At 42.3% G+C, this 19,569-nt stretch overlaps 1 protein-coding gene across 10 annotated transcripts in view; it reads right to left on the reverse strand.

Annotated features, from left to right (window-relative positions):
* ST3GAL3 (ST3 beta-galactoside alpha-2,3-sialyltransferase 3) overlaps positions 1–19,569 on the reverse strand; it is a 237,435-nt gene that overhangs the window by 14,833 nt on the left and 203,033 nt on the right. The window lies entirely within an intron of this gene.

Consider the following 19,569-nt stretch of genomic DNA (forward strand, 5'->3'; position numbering starts at 1 on the left):
GTTCTTTCTGCACATCTACATCACGAGCCTTGTGACTCTGAAGAAAACATCAGAGCTTCTATTAAAAACAACACCAAAAAAGCCACATTTCTTATGACCAGCAGAATAATGTTCTCCTACATTTATAGATACCCCAAGAAACAATACTGACATGGGAGCCTTCTCAATCCAAGAAATGAAACAATTCAGCTTTCTCCAATTTCTAGAAATATTGAACTGCAACTCCCAGTCATCAGCAGGACACTAGGTTGGAGAAAGATGCTATAAAAGCATCAGACCAAGAGGTCGGCATGATAAAATGAAACAATATTATCTGCTAGAACTACATATTCAAGTTCATATAACATGGGATCCAATCTCTTAGTATGTTAACGCCTTCTAATTTCTAAAGAAAACTTTTAAAGAGTTAGAAAATAGTGCATCATTCTTCCAATCCCCAGTCAGAGATGGAATGCCATTCTTATTTTCTTTTGTTATTATGCAACTATGTGGCACAATTTATTTTGGATTAAGTGACCTTAAGCATAAACTGAAAAGGCATAGTTTTGGATATTTTAGGAGAGGATAAGAAATTAGGATAGGAATAATCAATATGTCACTTTAGAACATGGAAGTCAGTGTTGAAACTTCAGCAAACTTTTTGTTTTACTAAAAGATAAATAAAAAAATCAAAACACCCACATTCTCTACCTTTGTTTATAATTAAGCTGTGTAAGAAATGTTCAGCATGATGTAGCAATTCCACACAGGGAGCACAAACATGGATCCTGAGTGGCATTTATTTTAATGTGTGTAGCAAATCTACATGCACATTTCTTCACGAATTTCAAGGGAAATGTATGTTCTACAAATTGCAACAAGGCCACAGGTTGTTCTCAGAATGTCTGAAAGAAACTGCTAAGACAATGCAGGGCTCTTGCCCACTAAGAGGACATGATTTTCATAGACTGGAAAAGAAGAGAGAGAAGACAGACTGGAAAGAGAAGAAAGGAAATGAGAAACAGAAGAGGGAAATGGATGCTTATATGGGAAAATGTGCATGTGGTAGGTGAGAGATGGAGATGGATGAGAAAGAGAGACAGAATGCTGGGTGCATGTGAAGAAGGAAGAGATCAACAAGAAACGTGTTATACATGAGGGGCTGGGGAGAGAGCCTGGGAGAATGAGTCCCCCACTAGCTGGGTGGTGTGGGGAGGTACTGAAGAGGCAGTACCAACCTAATTGTTGTTTGAAAGCATATGGTCTTACATTTATCATGAACATATTTCTTAGATTACATTGCAAGGTTTGTTGGACCCCTTTCTTGGTTTTTTTCCTATTAAATTGAAATTCCATTTCCAAATCCAAAAGGGAAGAGATGTATAAAACTATGTTCCAAAATTGGGATTCAATAATATCACAGTTTTTGGGGTACCTCCTAGAAGAAGTGACCTTTTTCTGGAAATTAGTCTTTTAAACTTCTTTAGTAATTTAAGGTAATAGCAAAGCAAGTGTTAGGATGACTGTGTTATTTACTGGATTTGTTGTTTTCTCAATCATGAATTAAGGTGAATTAAAAAAAAATAAGTACATGACCAAATAAGAACTAATAACAGACTCTGTTCTCAAAACCTTTAATATCTACATCTTTCTTCCTCATCCTGCCCTAACCAATCCTTCTCATGCATTCCCAACTACACTATCACCTGTAGAAATAACTGATATACATTCATGGCCCCAAAACAAAGGAAGAAAGGGGGCTATTCTGAACCAAGAAAGGTTCCATCACTTACTCATTCTTTCCTGTTCTAGCCCTTGCATTTGTATCTCCAAATGGTGTAATATGAAGGTCTACACCTCCAAGGTTATTTCCTTTTCCTCTCATCAACTTCTTTCTAGATGCTAGAAAGCAAACAGAAGCTGAGCTTGAGAATGCTGAGAGCTGTACTGTATCTAATAGGTTAATCATGCAGAACATTTCAGACATGGTTATTATGGGGCCATGAAGACAGCTAATCGCTATCTCGTGCCGTGGCTGGCAGAGAATGAGCAACAGAAGCAGAGCTGAGGTCACTAGAATATGCACCCTGTTCTCCAGAAGACTAAAGAGACTCCACCTACAGTCCCCATCTTCTTTGGGAGTAAAACCTGCTTGGCAGACACATGTCAACTATAACTTTCTACAAAGTGCTCAAGTCTGGGTGACCAATCCTGTAAGCTGCTGGCTTGAGTTAGCCTTTCTCATCAGCATCTTCATCAAGTATTGTAGTGATAAATCTTTTGCCTCAGATAAATACAAGAAAGAAAACATTCTCTGACCCTTCATACACTGCACATAAGCTCATGCAGGCCAAGAGGACATCCACATCTCTTTATGTCTTATATGTTCCCTAATATCTCTGCATGAGCACCAACATAAGTTCTATATAGTGGCAGCCATTGTTAAATGCTATGGGGATGCTTCCAGATAGAGGGCTTCTACCACTACCAATTAGAAGACATCGTGCAGCTTTTCCATCTTTGTTCTATTTAACAGATATTCCACACTTGAAAAAAGATGGAAGCAGTGCAAAACATGAGAGGGTTGTGTGTGGAAGACACTGACAGCTGTAGTGTCTTCAAACACAGACAAAACACACAGGGAAACTGGAGCAGAATTACTGATTCTAAGGCCAAATACCCACTGTTTTACAAGGGCAATTAAGACACAGAGTTGGAAGGAGTGAGGAAATTCCCAAAGAGAGACTTAGATAGACAGGCATCTTGCTCAGCTGACAGAAACTGACAGCTGGAAAGTGAATGTCAAGCGGTCTCTAACAGACACAGGAACCAAGTTTAGAAAACTTGCATATAACAACAATCTTTATCTATGTCAATGGCCCCAATGTCATGCATTCACAGCTGCCTCTCACCAGGGAACTTCTTTATACTGCCACAACAGGAGTGCAAAACAGACAACTCCCCTCTGCACTCCATGTCAAGTCTCCCACAGCCTGGCCAGGTCTTCTGGCCCATGAAAAGGATGGACAGACAGACGCACCTGACCTGACCTAGCTGTGCTGCTGACAATTTGCATTTTACTTGTGGAAGTCCAGGCTCCCATATGCAAACCAAATACAAATCTCCAGGAGAAATTTCATCCTGGGGAACACTCCACTGCAGCAAGAAAGGAACTAGTCTTGCCAACATCAACATAGACAATCTGCGGCTCAATTCCCTAAAAACACCTTTTGCTAGTGTTGTGATATAACAGTTCAGACCAAAAAGACAAGGATTGTCTGCAGAATCATATTAGGTTGCCAATTATAGAAGGAAATCTTGCTGCATAATGATTCAGGAACATAAAACTGTATTCTTGAGCTTAATGAAGAAGGGAAGAGTGAGGATGATGAGGTGGGACTGGAGAAAAGGAAGTAGTGCAGTTTATAAGCAAGAAAGCAGACAAAGCCATCAAAGCAATCAAAGGCCTTTGGAAAACAGCCTGGTTAAAGATGCCACTGGCAGATTTGGCAACCGATGTGCTGAAATTGTGTCTGGACTTGGTAATGGCCTGGATAGGGGCCAACAAGAGGGAGGACCTGTGAGGTGTCTGTCATGTTCATAAATTGGGTGTGCAGCCTATTTTAGAAGGGATTACATTCCCCTTGAAATAAGTATGTAGTTTGGGATTATTCCTGGATCCAATTTTGTTACTGCAGGCCAGATTACCTTAGTATCTCAGAGTGCCTTTTACTAGTTTCAGATGGTTTGCCAGGGAACAGTTGAGCCACTGCGGCCCATACTCTAGTAACCTGTCCACATATACTATGTGTTGTATATGGAACTGCCCTTAAATATGAGCCAGAAAATTCAACTAGTGCTGAATGCAGCTATTAGGGTGTTAACTGGTACAGCCAGATGGGATCATATTACATCAGTCCTAAGGGAAATATTTACCTGCAAAGCCCTAAATGGCTTGGGACCCAAATATGCCAGTCCCTTTACTAGCTTGCCTGTGCTTTAAGATCTGCAGTGGACATTCTCCTATGGTGCCTTCTACTCACTGTATGCTGATTCTTGCAGCACCCTCTCTGTGACGCATTCCTGCCATGGAGCTGTGACTGGTGCAATAATGTTTGCTCCAGGTCAAAAACCTTTTGCCTACCCACATGTTTTACCCTGGTCAGCATGTATTATGCAGGGATTTTTGAAAGTGCCTTTTACTGTTGCTTTGTTATTGTATTTCATAATTGTGTTTACTTATTTATTGTTCACCTCTCTGAGATCATTGATGAAGTATAGTTTATAATTATCCAAACAACTGAATAAATAAATCAATGTGCTACAGAGAAGCTGCATCACACTGATGTTAATTACTTGAACTTTAAGTAAGTGAAAGGGTAGTTCTTTGTGCTCAGATGACTATCTGGATGGGAAGCAATAGCTACAATTCTAGCTCTGCTTTAGGATGCCTCTGACAGTGAAGTGAGATGTACCATTTCCTTGCTTCTCTTCCAGCTCTCTCCTTGAGAAGACTTACCCTTAGAACACCCACTTTCCTATAAGCTTTAATCCACAAGAGCCAGCTGCCCAGTAGGTACTCCAAGGCCAGTACGTCCTGCTAGCGTGGCAGCTGGCTTTTTATTCCCTTTGAACAGAAGTTAAGCATCCAATCCAAGAAGAAAAAATTGAGTGAGCAAGTTAATCCGTATAGAAGGAAAAAGTAGAGGACAGGTGTGGTGGTGGAAGAGGAAAAGGAGGAGGAGGAAGAGGTGACACAGCAAGGTAGAGGGCAAGCTTTGCACCTTTCCTTGCTCAGTCGCTTGTTTCACTTGGCCATTTGGCAGGGCTTACTATAATATCCTCAGCTCAGGAGGATGTCTGCACTTAGCTGAATAACACTGTATCACCTCCTGGTCTCTCTACAAAGATACTCATGTTCTTCAGGGGTCTAAGTGGAGGCATCTTCCTCCCCACAAGTTTAGTGACAAGGTAAACTCAGTACTGTTTTGTTAATGAAGACTAATCAGACTGTAGTTTGCCAGAGAGAGAGAGAGAGAGAGAGAGAGAGTGAGAGAGAGAGAGTGAGAGAGAGAACGAGAACTTATTATTGGAAAATGTTATTTATCTGCCCTGTTACCCATGACCCAGTAAGTAACATTAGCAGCACAGATGGAAGAGCATCTGTGGAATGAATACCACTGTTGAAGTATCAATAGCTCATATAGCTCCAGAATACACTGTGTCTGAGATATCTGTCTATCTGTGTTATACATATGAAAGGAAACTGTACAATTTATGAGAGCACAGAATGGATTTAATAAACAAGAGTTTATTTCATTCAAAATAACTCATGACCAGATTATAAATTTTCCATTTTTCTAAGTAAATCATGAATATCACAACTATAGGAAAAATTTAAAGGTCAATGGGGAATGGAGTAACAATACTGGAAGATAACTAAGTAGTTCTGGAATTTCAGCTTAGAAATTTTTAATAAAAACTATGCAATCAATTTGATGAAACCAATAAAGATTTAAGAGCAAACCGCAAAATTTAAAGATGTTTATTAGACTTAGAGGAGACTGGAGAAAAATTAGGCCAAAGCATTAAAATTGTTAGCATTTTACAAGAAAATCAAGAAGCAATGAATTTAAAAGGATACATATGATCTAATATAATGAGAAGCTTTTACTGTAAGAAATTAAATGAAAATGCAGGTTCTTGAAGAGAAAGTGAAGAATATCAGTGCTAGTATTGCCCCTGAGTAGAGTGAGGCAGCTAGTTTTGGGGTGCTTCTATGGAGAGGCACCTGTGGGATTTTCTTTCTTGAGGGTCAAAATAAATTGGCTGGTCTTGGTCTATGCCTCTACTTGGGGGTATCATTTGCTGTTCCTCCTCAGGCAGCAAAATATCTTCAGCCAGCTCTGAGTTTAGTGTACAGAGCACTTGTCTTTTCACAGAGAGCACAGCCCCTGGGCACCTAATGAAGTACCATGTTACCAGGACAGTCTTAGCCTCAGACAACTTGTAATTATTCTTACTGGCACTGATCAAGGCAAACCTCTCCTCCCACTCCTTTAGTGTTCTCCCTTTCCCAGTCCCATTTTCAGCACAGACAACTCTTAACTGCTTTCAGTTGTACAAACACACCTGCTGATCGGTCTGAGGGGATGCCAGAAATAACAAATTTGTGTATTCCACCCAGAATGCTCCATGAGGTGTAAAAAAGCTCTTTCTCTGTTCTCTGGGGATCAAGATAGGATTTCCTCTGTTTACATTCTTGATTGGTACTGTCTCATACTATGTTGTGTCAGTGATAACAGGAGCTAAGATGGAAAAGATAAAAAAGCTGCTCTGCAAACCAAAGTGAAATGTATTCTCTCCCCGCCTCCCACCTTTCCCCCTTACTTGTTGTCTCCATATGCAGAAAGCAAGTTGAGAACTGTGTCAGGTTAGATCAAGATACATGATAAAATGAACATACATTAGGAAAAGCTGCTCAGCCATAACCAATTAGTTTCACTGCAGTTGCTGGATCCCTACTATCAGACATACTTATCTTGATGACCAGCACACCAAAATCCCATAAAGGTTAAATCACAGGAGAGAAACTGATAAGTCAGTTGCTTAAGACTGGCAGGCTAGGGCCAGTGGCATTTCCTGAAATGTCCTGGTACTAATGCATTTGTCACCTGATAGAAAGTCAGCTGTATGTTAGTGAGGCACTGCTGACGCATTGCTAGAGCAAGAGTTCCCTATTCATCGTCCTTGAATACTCAGGTCTACCTTGCCTGTTCTCAAGACCTTTGGCTAACCAGCAGCAAGCACACAATAACCTCTGGCTGCTTACTCTGCATTGAACTTAGCATTTAATCTCCACTTTCTTTTCTGGTGTGCCTCTTGCACACTAATTTTTAGCTAGGGATATTTTTCAAGTGTATCTTTTAAGGTATATAGAGGGATACATAATCTACAGCTGTGCAAGGCAGGAGGTGAATGACCCAAGGTAAAGGAGTCTTGAGCTTCAGTACCTTCAATACAGAGAAGAAAAGGAAATTTTAGCAAGTGCAACATTGATATAAAGCTGATAAATGTAAACCAGTCAAAATGTTCTAATCCAGGGTGGTCCAACACATGGCTTGCAGTGCATGCAGCCCCCCTGAGGTCTTGTTCTGCAGTCCTCTTGCTGCTTGGAGTCCCCCTGTTCTTCCCCCAAGTCCAGATCCCAGTGATGGCACAGGCATGACTTCAATGAGCTCTCCCAAGACCACCATCAAGACCAAACAGTTTAATTTATGATATGGAAATGTCACAGTGCAGCCCCTGGGTGCCATGTCAAAGTCCTCATGTGGACCTTGAGGTATGAAAAGTTGGACTGCCCTGCTCTAGGCACTAGATATATATACAAGCTCTGCTCTCCTTTGAATGTCTTCAGATAAATGAAAATGAAAAATGATACTCTTAATCAAATTATGTGACAATTTAAATTTGGGGTTCCCTTTTGCTTGCAGATAATAATGAACTTTACTGAATATACCCACACTTTGGTTCTTTTGTTTCTTTTACAGTCTACTGAGCGTATAGCCGAGGGAAGGGGGAGTTTTTAACTGTTTTTTATAATTTTACTGTATTTTAAGCTGTTTTTATGGAGTCATCCCTGGCCATGTCGCCGCTTGTGCTTCCTGGGGAGCGTGCGGGCGCCGCCATTGGGGTGGTTTTGGGCAATGGATGTAACAGCGGTGGGAGCTTAACGTGTCTGCATAGAAGAAGGAGGGACAGATGGCTGACACCTGTCCCTACTTCTGGTTTTGCCCCCAGCCAGAGGGTGCCAGGTAGTCTTGTCAGCCGCCCCTTGGGCCTGACAGTGCTGCTGCTCAATGCCAGGTCGGTCAGTAACAAATCTTCCCTCATCCATGATTTGATTGTGGATGAGGGGGCCGACCTGGCTTGCATCACCGAAACCTGGGCGGGAGAAGCGGGGGATGTGGCCCTCTCCCAACTGTGCCCGCCCGGGTATCTGGTTCAGCACTGTTCCCACCCGGAGGGGAGGGGAGGGGGGGTCGCTTTGGTTTACCGAGCCTCCATCTCTCTCACGGGACTTCCTGTCCCTTCGAGACCAGGGCTGGAGTGCCTCTACTTGGTGTTGGGCGACTGAGACAGATTGGGGATTCTGTTGGTGTACCGTGCACCCTTCTGCCCAACAGTCTCCCTGCCTGAGCTGACAGAGACCGTCTCGGACCTGGTGTTGAGGACCCCCAGGATGTTGGTCCTGGGGGACTTCAATCTCCATGCCGAGACTGGTCTGACCGGGGCGGCTCAGGACTTCATGGCCTCCATGGCGGCCATGGGGCTGTCTCAACATGTCACCGGCCCGACCCATGAACGTGGACACACTCTGGACCTGGTTTTCTCAACGAGGCAGGAAGAGGGGGATCTGAGGGTGAGGAATTTACATTTAACTCCCCTGTCATGGTCAGATCACTTCCTGGTGAGGTTTGTGCTCGAGTGTGACCTCTCCCTCTGCAAGGGTGTGGACCTGATTGTGTGGGTCCGCCCCCGGAGCCGGATGGATCTGGAAGGATTCCTGAAGGCCCTGGGGGAGTTTCCGGCTGACAAGACGGGTGCTCTTGTCGAGGCTCTGGTCGAACTGTGGAACGGGGAGATGACCAGGGCTGTGGACATGATCGCTCCTAAGCGTCCTCTCCCACCGGGCAGAGCCCGCTCTTCCCCTTGGTATACTCCTGAATTAAGGGCGATGAAGCAGGTTGGAAGACGGCTAGAGTGTAGGTGGAGGAAATCACGGGATGAATCTGACCGAACACACTTGAGAGCCCACTATCGGGCCTATGCTGTGGCAGTGAGGGCGGCGAAAAAGAGATTTTTTTCCACTTCCATTGCCTCCTCACAATGCTGTCCGGTGGAGCTTTTTCGAGTGGTGCAAGGTCTGGTTTGTCCAGGTCTAAAGGAAGACCTGGTTCCACCCTCAGAGGCCCGCTGTGACGACTTTGCCAGGCATTTCAGGGAGAAAATTGCTCAGATTCGTCACAAGCTGGATACCACTATTGATTCAGAGGTATTTGGGGAGACACCAATGCTGCCGTCTGGTCCAGAATTATTGGATGAATTTCAGTTACTGCGGCCCGATGATGTGGACAAGGTGCTTGGATGAGTACGTCCCACCACTTGCCTATTGGACCCTTGCCCGTCTTGGTTAATAAATAATTCCAAGCACGGGATTGGGATCTGGACCTTGGAAGTGGTTAACGCTTCTCTGAGGGAGGGTCGGGTGCCTGCCCTTTTAAAGGAGGCGGTAGTCCGACCGGTCCAGAAGAAGGCGTCACTGGATCCAGAGATGGCCACTAACTATAGACCAGTGGCCAACATCCCGTTTCTGGGCAAGGTGTTGGAGCGAGTGGTGGCGGGACAACTCCAAGCACTCTTGGATGAAACTGATTATCTGGACCCATTTCAGTCCAGCTTCAGACCCGGGTACGGTACTGAATCTGCCTTGGTCGCCCTGTACGATGACCTGTGCAGGGAGAAGGACAGGGGGAGTGCGTCCCTGTTGGTTCTCCTGGACCTCTCAGCGGCTTTTGATACCATCGACCATGGTATCCTTCTGGATAGGCTTGCGGGATTGGGGGTCGGAGGCACTGCTTTGCAGTGGTTCCGCTCCTATCTCAATGGCCAGTTCCAGAAGGTGGTGCTGGGGGACTGTGGCTCTGCGCCATGGCAGCTATGCCATGGAGTACCACAGGGGTCCATTTTGTCCCCTTTGCTGTTCAACATCTACATGGAACCGCTGGGAGAGGTCATCAGGAGGTGTGGGCTGCGGAACCATCAGTATGCTGATGATACCCAGCTCTACCTCTCGTTCTCCACCAATCCAGGTGAGGCAGTGGCTGTGCTGAACCGGTGCTTGGCCGAGGTAATGGGCTGGATGAGGGCCAATAAACTGAAGCTCAATCCAGACAAGACGGAGGTCCTGTTGGTTGGCGGATCGGGCTTCGGAGAGGGTGAATTGAACCTAGTCCTGAATGGGGTTGCACTCCCTCTTCGGGACAAGGTCCGCAGCCTGGGAGTGCTCCTCGACCCGGAGCTTTCACTGGAAGCTCAGGTGACAGCAGTGGCGAGGAACGCTTTCCTCCAGCTTCGGCTGATTCATCAGCTGCGCCCGTACCTGGAGTACGACTGCCTCGCGATAGTGACACATGCGCTGGTGACTTCCTGTCTTGACTTCTGTAACGCGCTCTACGTGGGGCTACCCTTGAAGATGGTCCGGATACTTCAGTTGGTTCAAAATAGAGCTGCCAGGCTGCTGATGGGGACTGGGCGTTATGTTCACATGACTCCAGTTCTCCGTCAGCTTCACTAGCTTCCCATTGAAGTCCAGGCCCAATTCAAGGTGTTGGTGATGACCTATAAAGCCCTAAACGGCTTGGGTCCTGGTTACCTGAAAGAGCGCTTATATCCATATATGCCCGGCCGCCCCTTGAGATCGGCGGGAGAGGCCCTTCTCCGGGAACCCTCCGTTAAAGAAATTAGGAGGGTGGGTACTCGAAGGAGGGCTTTCTCTGCCGTGGCGCCTAAGTTATGGAATGCGCTCCCCAGGGAGGTCCGCCTGGCGCCGTCGTTATTTGTTTTTCGGCGCCAGGCGAAGACCTTTTTATTTAAGCGGCATTTTAATTGTTAATATTATTGGATTTTATCTGGCCAGGGTGGCTTATTTTATATTGGTATTTTTGTATTTTTAACTTAATTTTTATATTTTTCAATTTAATGTTATAATTATTTTTCAACTTATTGTTGTAAGCCGCCCCGAGGCTTCGGTGAATGGTGCGGCATAAAAATGTTTTAATAAATAAATACATAAATAAATACTTTTAAGCATGCTTCCTCAGAAATAAGTCCAGCTAAACATAATTTACATCCAGACAAAATGTGTACAGTATTACAATTTTACTTCAGTGAAGAACTAGAAACAAATATTCTATATGGCAGGCAGCTAGCTGCTAATGCAAAGTTAGATAGGTGTGAGTTACCCATCTTCACTAGGATTAAACTGGATCTGGGTAGGAGGATTCAGTTTGACTCTGCCTCCATGTGGCTGGCAAAGATAGTGCCTCAAATAGCCAATGGAGATGAATGAGGATGCTAAATGTGCAACTTCTGAACTACAGGGGCACCTGGGTACAAAGGCAAGCATCAATAGTCATTGCAAAATCAGTCTAAAGAAAGCTAGAAATTATTGTTGGGGCAAACAGACCCAAGGTTTTTAGTTACTGTGAAAATACCATTCTTTCACCAACAGTTTTTGGTGTGAGCTGTGTGTTATCAGTCACTCAATTTTATTTTATTTTTAATTTAGTGTGAGCACAGGTAAGGGAATAAGCAAATATTTTGTCTTGTACCAGGGGAGGGTAATGAGAAGTGGCAAGGAACATATTACAAGGAATGTTTATTATTTGAAGGAAAGGAGTTAGAGCAAAGGGATGAAATATTTTCCTTCTATCCCAGAACACTTTTTTTAAAGAAAAAGACAGATATTATTAGTAAAGATAAATTATAAAGAATCCTGGATGAAACATAAACCAAGCATTTCATAATATAAAGCCCCACATGGCTTGGGATCCCAAAACCTCAAGGAGCTCCCCTTCCTATGTGAACCTAGCTGGACCCTTAGGTTGGCTTCAGAGGCCTTTTTCCAAGGGAAGCTTGGTGGCAGAGTTTGGAAGTGGGCCTTTTGTCTGATAGTCCCATATTTATGAAACATTCACCCCAAGGAAGCTCAGTTGACACCAGCATTATCAACTGTACAGTGTCAAGCAAAGACTTACATCATTTTCCAAGCATTTGGACATTAGTTATAACCTGATTGTTGTAAGCTGCTTTTGTGATATTCATTCTAGGCTGTGAGGGAGGGAAGATTTTGTACATTATGAATAAAAACTTTTTGTGTTGCTTTTAATTATATTTTATGCTGCTTGTTTTTATTTGCATGATTGTGCTGATTATTGTGCTGAACCCTCCATGAAGGATATTAGAAGGGTAAGTACTCGGAGGAGGGCTTTCTCTGCAGTGGCGCCCAATCTATGGAATGCGCTTCCCAGAGAGGTCCACCTGGCGCCGTCATTTGTTTTTCGGCGCCAGGCAAAGACCTTTTTATTCAAACGTTATTTTGTTAATATTATTTATTTATTTATTTATTTAATTCTTGGCCAGGTTGACTCAAATTATATTGTTTTTATATTGTGTTTATTTATTTATTATTGTGAGCCGCCCCGAGGCTTTGCTGAATGGGGCAGCATAGAAGCCTCCTAAATAAATAAATATTGTTTATATGAATTTCTTATATTAGTGATGTATTCTATACTGCCTAATTAAAGTTGTGACTGCTTTTTGAAGTGGGAAGCAACACAAATAAAATCATTTTTAATATTGCCCTGACCTCATCAGGTGTATTCCTCTCTCCAATGGAGATGTATCCTTCTTACAGATGACAGTCTGATTTTATAGCCATCACAGCATCCTTTTTATCTTAATGGTGATTCTAAAGTGTGTGTTTTTTAAATTTACTGTGTATAGCCAAGGAAGGAAAGCTTGCCCGTGTCACCTAATTATTATCCTGCTTTTCTATGTCTGTCTCAAAAGGCTGCTGTAGGAATAGAAAGATGACTGTCCCAGCAGCAATGCCTCGTTGCTATTAGGGGTGCAGTGTCATCACCCAGAAACAATGCAGATATCACTAAATGCTTGGAGGCACTGAGCCAATCTGTAGCTATGTGGCACCTGCCATTCGAGTTCTGTACCAATCATTTTGCTCATCCCTGCCTCTTTCTTAGGAATTCTCTTGGCCACAAGAAGCAGAGAGTGGTGGGCATGCTGACTGCTCCAGAAAGAGGGTAGCTGATATACTAGTTATTAGCTTGCATTGTGCTTCAGAGCATGGTGTCTAGAGAAGGGTGTGGCTACTGTACTTGCTATTCTTCATAAAGCACAGGAGTTCAACATTGCATTTTTAAGTAAGGTATTTTAAGCAGTTTCAATAATCAAGCATCTTGTGGGGGCCTTAAAGACCAAGAACTTTATTATGAGGTAAGTTTTTATGGACTGCCACCCACTTCATCAGATACACAAGCAGCTCAGAAAGCTTTTCATCCCTCAAGTGCTGTTCTGCCTATTTCCAAAGTATACTAATTATGCAATTGCCTAAATGTTTCAGTACATGTGGATCACAGCTTTTTATCACCAGTGATATGACCACACTGCTGTTCATTTTGCTTTCAGTCATATCAAGGCTACTGACTGTTACATTCAGTCTGATCCTCAGGAAATGCAGCACAACCTCTAGAAGGGTATAAAAATCAGTACAGGAGTCACAGCTTAATCTTGTATCCCTAAGTTACTTACTAACAAAGTTTTGGCATCTCAGCCACCAGTTTAGAGAGAGGTTCCTAGAGGCAGAAGTTAGATATCATTAGACAACAGAGGAAATAGGTCTGAGTTAACAGCTCAGGAAATAAAACACCAGAAAGACAACAATTAAGCACCTGGACTTTGTGGGTAAACTGGACTGGTTTGTGGTCACAGGTTAGAAAAGGTTTCTATGACAGTCAATAAGCATCAAAGAAAACATCATATATAACACACAGAGGTCAAAGTAGGAACACTTCAGGAACTAAAATGACTATAGACATATGTGAAGCTACTGTATTACACAAATGCTGGAATTCTGTATTCAAGATATATCAAAACTTTGCAACACAACACACATTTGGAAAGAGAGGCACAAATCATTTAAATAATTTGATGCTCTGTTCTTGTGACAAAAGTATTTAACAATTCTGAATTATTTTCGCCCAGAGGAAGGGGGGATTATCTTAAAATACAAAGAAGCTACAGATGTGTGGAGGGAGAAATACAAATTGGGGATGAGAAGGGATTAGGACTTGAAGTGGGGTCACCCTGATTATTAGAAATTCTATATGGTTTTTGAAAAGGTTATCAGAACGTGTTCATATTTTTAGGCTCTGTAAGCACAAAAGCAAGATCTTTTCAAGTTTTAGATTTAAAAAGGCAGTTATAATATTAAGACATTAGCTACTTATTCATGGGAAGTAATTAAATTTTATTAATTAATTTACTTATTATATTTAATCCCACCTTTCTTTTTCAAGAGAAAAAAGCCAGGCAATTGAAAAATGCTATATGCTTTTGTTTGTAGCACAGCTTTGGCATTCCCGGAAAGCCTGGATGAGGAGGTTTGAGAATAAAATAGTTTATGGGAAACTTGGGTCTGTTCATCTTAGATTAGCACAAAGGCTTATATTGAGGATAAAAGGGTAGTCCTGATACATTGAAATGTAAATGTGGTGACTATTCTGGCCCAGCCTTCCCCAACATGGTGCCCTCCAAATGTTTTAGGGTTCAACTCCCAGCATTCCTGGACATTATTGGCTGTGTTGGATGAAGCTGGTAGGAGTTGAAACCCACAACATTGGAAGACACCAGATTGGAGGAGACAGCCTAATCTAATAATAGGCCAGATGTTCAGAACGTTTATTTGGCTTTGTATAGCTTCAATCTTTTCTCATCTAGTGCAATTTCTCTGCACTTCCGTTTTCATTCATGTAATTGGGCATAAAGCATTTCATGAGAAAGGACTTAAAACCTGAGGTGGCCTGGATTCATTGCCTCAGCTTCCCACAAGTAAAATATTATGTATTATCCTACCTGAGGTGGGATAGATAGAACAGGTTATATATCTCAAAGTATAATAAAGCATTTGGGCTTCTTTAAAAACTGGATCACATTCCAGATTGGATTCTGTGTTTGTAGTTTCATCATGGGATGCTAAGGGCCAGCCCCAGTTCTAATGTGGCAGCCTCAAAACAATGTTTGCTGCTATGAAGATTAGTTATCACCTGCTGACACTATTTCATCTTTCATTTTTCACTTCCTATGTCCACTGACCTCCCCAGCCCTCAAAGTGTCTTCTGACCTTCCAAAGCAAACAGCCCAACACTAATTCTAATTATATCCAATTCACATATATGACTGAAATACTTCTTCAGAAGTGAACACATAGCAGCTCTAGCTACATACGATATATACCAGAAAGCTCAGATTCTGTAGTAACATTTTTATTATCAAAAGACTGAAAAAATCAAACTGGGAAGGTTTTGTCCTTTTTAAATAAGAATTCAAAAATAAACAGGGGATATACACCATCAGCCACCATTGCAGCTCCCTAAAGGTGCATCATCCTTTTGCAAATCAAAGCGCCTCAAGGCTTGCTTCTCCAATCTGATCCTTCTTTCAGTCAGTGCTGTTTCTTGCATTTCCAGGTCCACTTATCAGGCAAGCCTGAAGGGCAGTATTTTGTCAGTCCATTAATCACCAAGCCAGAGTTATGCAGTGTTTTGAAAAGAGTTCTGTTCTTCCTGCTTACCAGTAATATTGGCATACGTAGAGGCAAACAAAAAGGCCCATATACTCCCAGGAGACCAGGAATGGTCATTACATCAACTTCTCAACATTATATAAAAGATTTGGAATTCTATACTAGCTCCAGATCTTCTAGTGAATGAACATACTGGCATATATTTGTATGTTTCACAGAATTGGCATCAGCTTTACCTCTCATGTAGAATCTGGAAGTGTACATTCAACTTTGGTGTTCTAAAACAAAAGCTTAAAGACCAACCTGAAAATTATGGCAGAAATTCAAAAATTTAAGCCTTTAACTTAGACAATCATGTAGAAAGGAGAGTGGGAATAATTTTTAAAATAAAAGAAGCTAATGGATACAGGACAGTTATTTTCTTGACTTTTTTTGGAACACTGTACAATCTCTTTATAAAATTTATCTGAAAATGGGAATTATATACAAATATTGTAATAAAATAAATACTATTTACCAGTAAAATAAATATCGTTTATCAAGTGGGCACAACTAATCCTTCTGAGAATGGAAGGCCTTCAATCCAAGTGAGATAAAACCCAATAAACAGGTTTATTAAGAAAAGAATAGTAGATTCAAGGTTAGGATAAGATTTTGTTGTTGTTAGTCATGAAGTCGTGTCCACCCCATGGACTACATTCCTCCAGGCCTTCCTGTCCTCCACCATCCCCCAGAGTCCACCTAAGCTCACACCAACTGCTTCAGTGACTCCATCCAGCCACCTCATCCTCTGCCATCCCCTTCTTCTTTTGCCATCTATTGTTCCCAGCATTAGGCTCTTCTCCAGGGAGTCCTTCCTTCTCATTAGGTGGCCAAAGTATTTGAGTTTCATCTTCAGGATCTGGCCTTCTAAAGAGCAGTCAGGGTTGATCTCCTCTACAACTGACCGGTTTGATCGCCTTGCGGTTCAAGGGACTCGCAGGAGTCTACTCCAGGACCACAATTAAAAGGCCTCAATTCTTCGGCGCTCAGCCTTCCATATGATCCAACTTTCACAGCCATACATTGCAACTGGGAAAACCATAGCCTTGACTATACACACTTTTGTTGGCAGGGTGATGTCTCTGCTTTTTAGCATACTGTCTAGATTTGCCATAGCTTTCCTCCCCAGGAGCAAGCATCTTTTAATTTCTGGGCTACAGTCCCTGTCTGCAGTGATCTTGGAGCCCAGGAACATAAAATCTGTCACTACATCCATTTCTTCCCCATCTATTTGCCAGGAAGTGAGAGGACTGGATGTCCTGATCTTAGTTTTCTTAATGTTGAGTTTCAAGCCAACTTTTGCACTCTCCTCCTTCACCCACATCAAGAGGCTCTTCAGTTCCTCTTCACTTTCTGCCATTAGAGTGGTATCATCTGCATATCTGAGGTTGTTGATATTTCTCCTGGCAATCTTAATTCCAACTTGTGATTCATCTAGCCCTGCCTTTCTCATGATGTGCTCTGCATATAAGTTAAATAGGCAGGAGGACAGTATACAGCGTTGCCATACTCCTTTCCCATAGGATAAGACAAATGAAACTAAAACAAAAAAAAGTAAACTTGGCCATTCTTTCGAGCTCTATCCAACAGGACTTCCCTTGTACTATATAGTGCCATAGACATCTCTTTCTATGCCAGGACAAGCTTTTGGCCTTTGTTATTCATGTGAAGACCTAGGATGAAACTGAAGGTGTAGGCTGTTTAGGAACAAAATTAAGGACCTGCACATACAATGGCTCTTCCATGGTTGCCTCCTTCCTCACAGATGTGAGGGGACACACATGTCAACTAAACCAGTCTAAAAGTACAAGGTCTTGTTCCATTCTATGTCATTAAGGAGTTTTTTGGATTTAAGGATGATATAGAACTTTTCCGTAATCTAATAAAATCAAAGTTGACTAAGAGTGGACTTGTGCTTATGTTTGAAGGGGATGACCACAATGCAATACACACTGACTAAAAAGAAGGCCAGTCATCTGCCTAATCTGTTCAGTGAAGTTTTTTTAAAGATGTTCAGTGGTTATTTTACTGGAAGGATATTTGTAATCATGAGGCTCACTTTGAGCTCAGTAAATTCTGCCTGATACATCTAGGTTAGACGAGTGTTTCTTGGGTGATTTACACACTATTTTATGTATACAAGATACACCCTGCATTATTAGCTGGTACCCAGTATTGCATACATTGCATGATTACCATTTTCCCCTTTAAAATATCACAAAATCTGTAGTTTCACCAAGGGCAGCAATGTAGTAGGAGAAAGGACATTAGTCTCTATCTTGAGGTTTTATCAACCATGTCTTGGCAAAGGAGGGGCCATCTCCACCCAGCTGCAAACAAATGCAATTCATTGGCTTTGTGTGTATTCAGAAGAAATTCCCTTGAGATGAGTCACTGGGCTTTTAAAGGGTGTCCAGGGAGATGTCAAGCAGACATTGCGTGTAAATCAATGACACACCTTGTGTTAGGGAACACACACTGTAGCCTGCAGGTCTGTTCCCTCTAAGACACAGTACAATAGAATTGTTGGTTGATGGACATTCCCAGAGCAGCTCCCATGCACACATGCACGCACACATATCAAATACATAGAATTAGGCAGAGTTTTTATTTTTAATTGCCACAGAAAAACAATGGAGATTTGTGGGAAGGGCTCCTTTACCTTCCTGAAAGTAAAGTAACTGGGCTTACTGGGAGGGAGGAGATTGTCCCCCACATTTTATACTGAGTGATTGTATTTGTTGATATCTTTTTCTTCCTGCACCAATACATCATGCAGCACTGGGTATGAAATACATAATTGGGCCTGTACGGAGTGGGCACAACTCTTGCTCATTATAGATTGTTCAGATAGATTCATCTGATTCTTAGCAAGAGGTGAAAGAGCTGGGGTAGAGCAGGAGTTCACTGATTTAAAGTTACCTAGTTCATTGATTTAAGGATACCTAGCTTTGGAAGAGGCAGAAGGGTTTTCAGGATGGGAGAAGGAGCAGATGAGAGAACCAGTATGGAGGTGATGGGAGAAAAGAGTTGCCCAGGTAGAAGGTCTCCAGCCATCTTGCTCTCAAGTAGCAAGAACCATCCTGAGGGTGGAGCCAGAAGCTGCACAGAAAGGGAGGTCTGAGGGGAAGTTTCCAGTTTGGATTCAACTTTTTACATGGGCAAATGCTTCTCCCTCAACTGTGGCATAACACTATTTAGTGTTCAAATGGTTATGTAATCTGTTGAGTTTTCAGTAAAAGCACTGCACTTCAAAAGATTGTTTTGAGTTTGAGAACCAGAAGGAATGAGGGAAGGAACCAGCTCATGCTTGACCCATGATTTACTACTATGTAGACAAGTCCCAATGAGCCTGAGAGCAGTGTTAGCCTAATGTGCACCCCCTTTTTCTCTGCTCCTGTGTGGCCAAGATGACTTCGGCAGAATTTCACCTTCAGTTTTAAAGGAACAAAGGATAGTCATAGATTTGCACCAGGAATCCTAGTTTAAAGCACACTCAGGCTACCTCAAGCTCCAGTGTTCTGACTCGTGGATTGAAGTTGCTTTGTGTAGGAATTGACTTGTGTAACGTGAGGGCTAGCCCATTCATTCTCTGCTTAGCAACACATGCCATAATTTTGGAGGCTGCCTCACAGTCATCTCTGGATTGCTTTCCTTCATATGACTACATGTTTATTTTTACTTATCATTAATTGAATTTTATTATGTTCTCCCATCCCATGACAAAGCCATTTAAACTCATGTAATTCATTGTACTTAATAGTTGCTTTGGGTGCCAAACTTACACACACCTACCTTCCTGGATAAATCCTTTCAAAAGGCACAGATTTTAAGTCCATGTAGAACTATTCAAGTTTTTAATGCACATACAAATGAATAGAATAGAAGCAGGAAATGTAAATCAACAAATCCTTATTACCTTTCTCTTCCATTGTTGTACATAATTGCATCTCAAGAGCTGCTGATGATTAATTTCCTCTTTTTCTCAATACCTATAAATCTTACACCTATCTGGCACAAATGCTGACATTCAAAGTACCATAGATAGAACTGGTTCTTTATGGCATGGGATGGAACACCTTGCCAAAAAGCATCAGTAAAGTAACATGAGCAACTAGATCCTTTGCCTATAAAAATGGAGGAGGGATACAACCTCAGGTCAG

This window comes from Varanus komodoensis, unplaced genomic scaffold (assembly GCF_004798865.1).
Source record: "Varanus komodoensis strain SLA01 unplaced genomic scaffold, ASM479886v1 scaffold1, whole genome shotgun sequence".
NCBI lineage: Eukaryota > Metazoa > Chordata > Lepidosauria > Squamata > Varanidae > Varanus > Varanus komodoensis.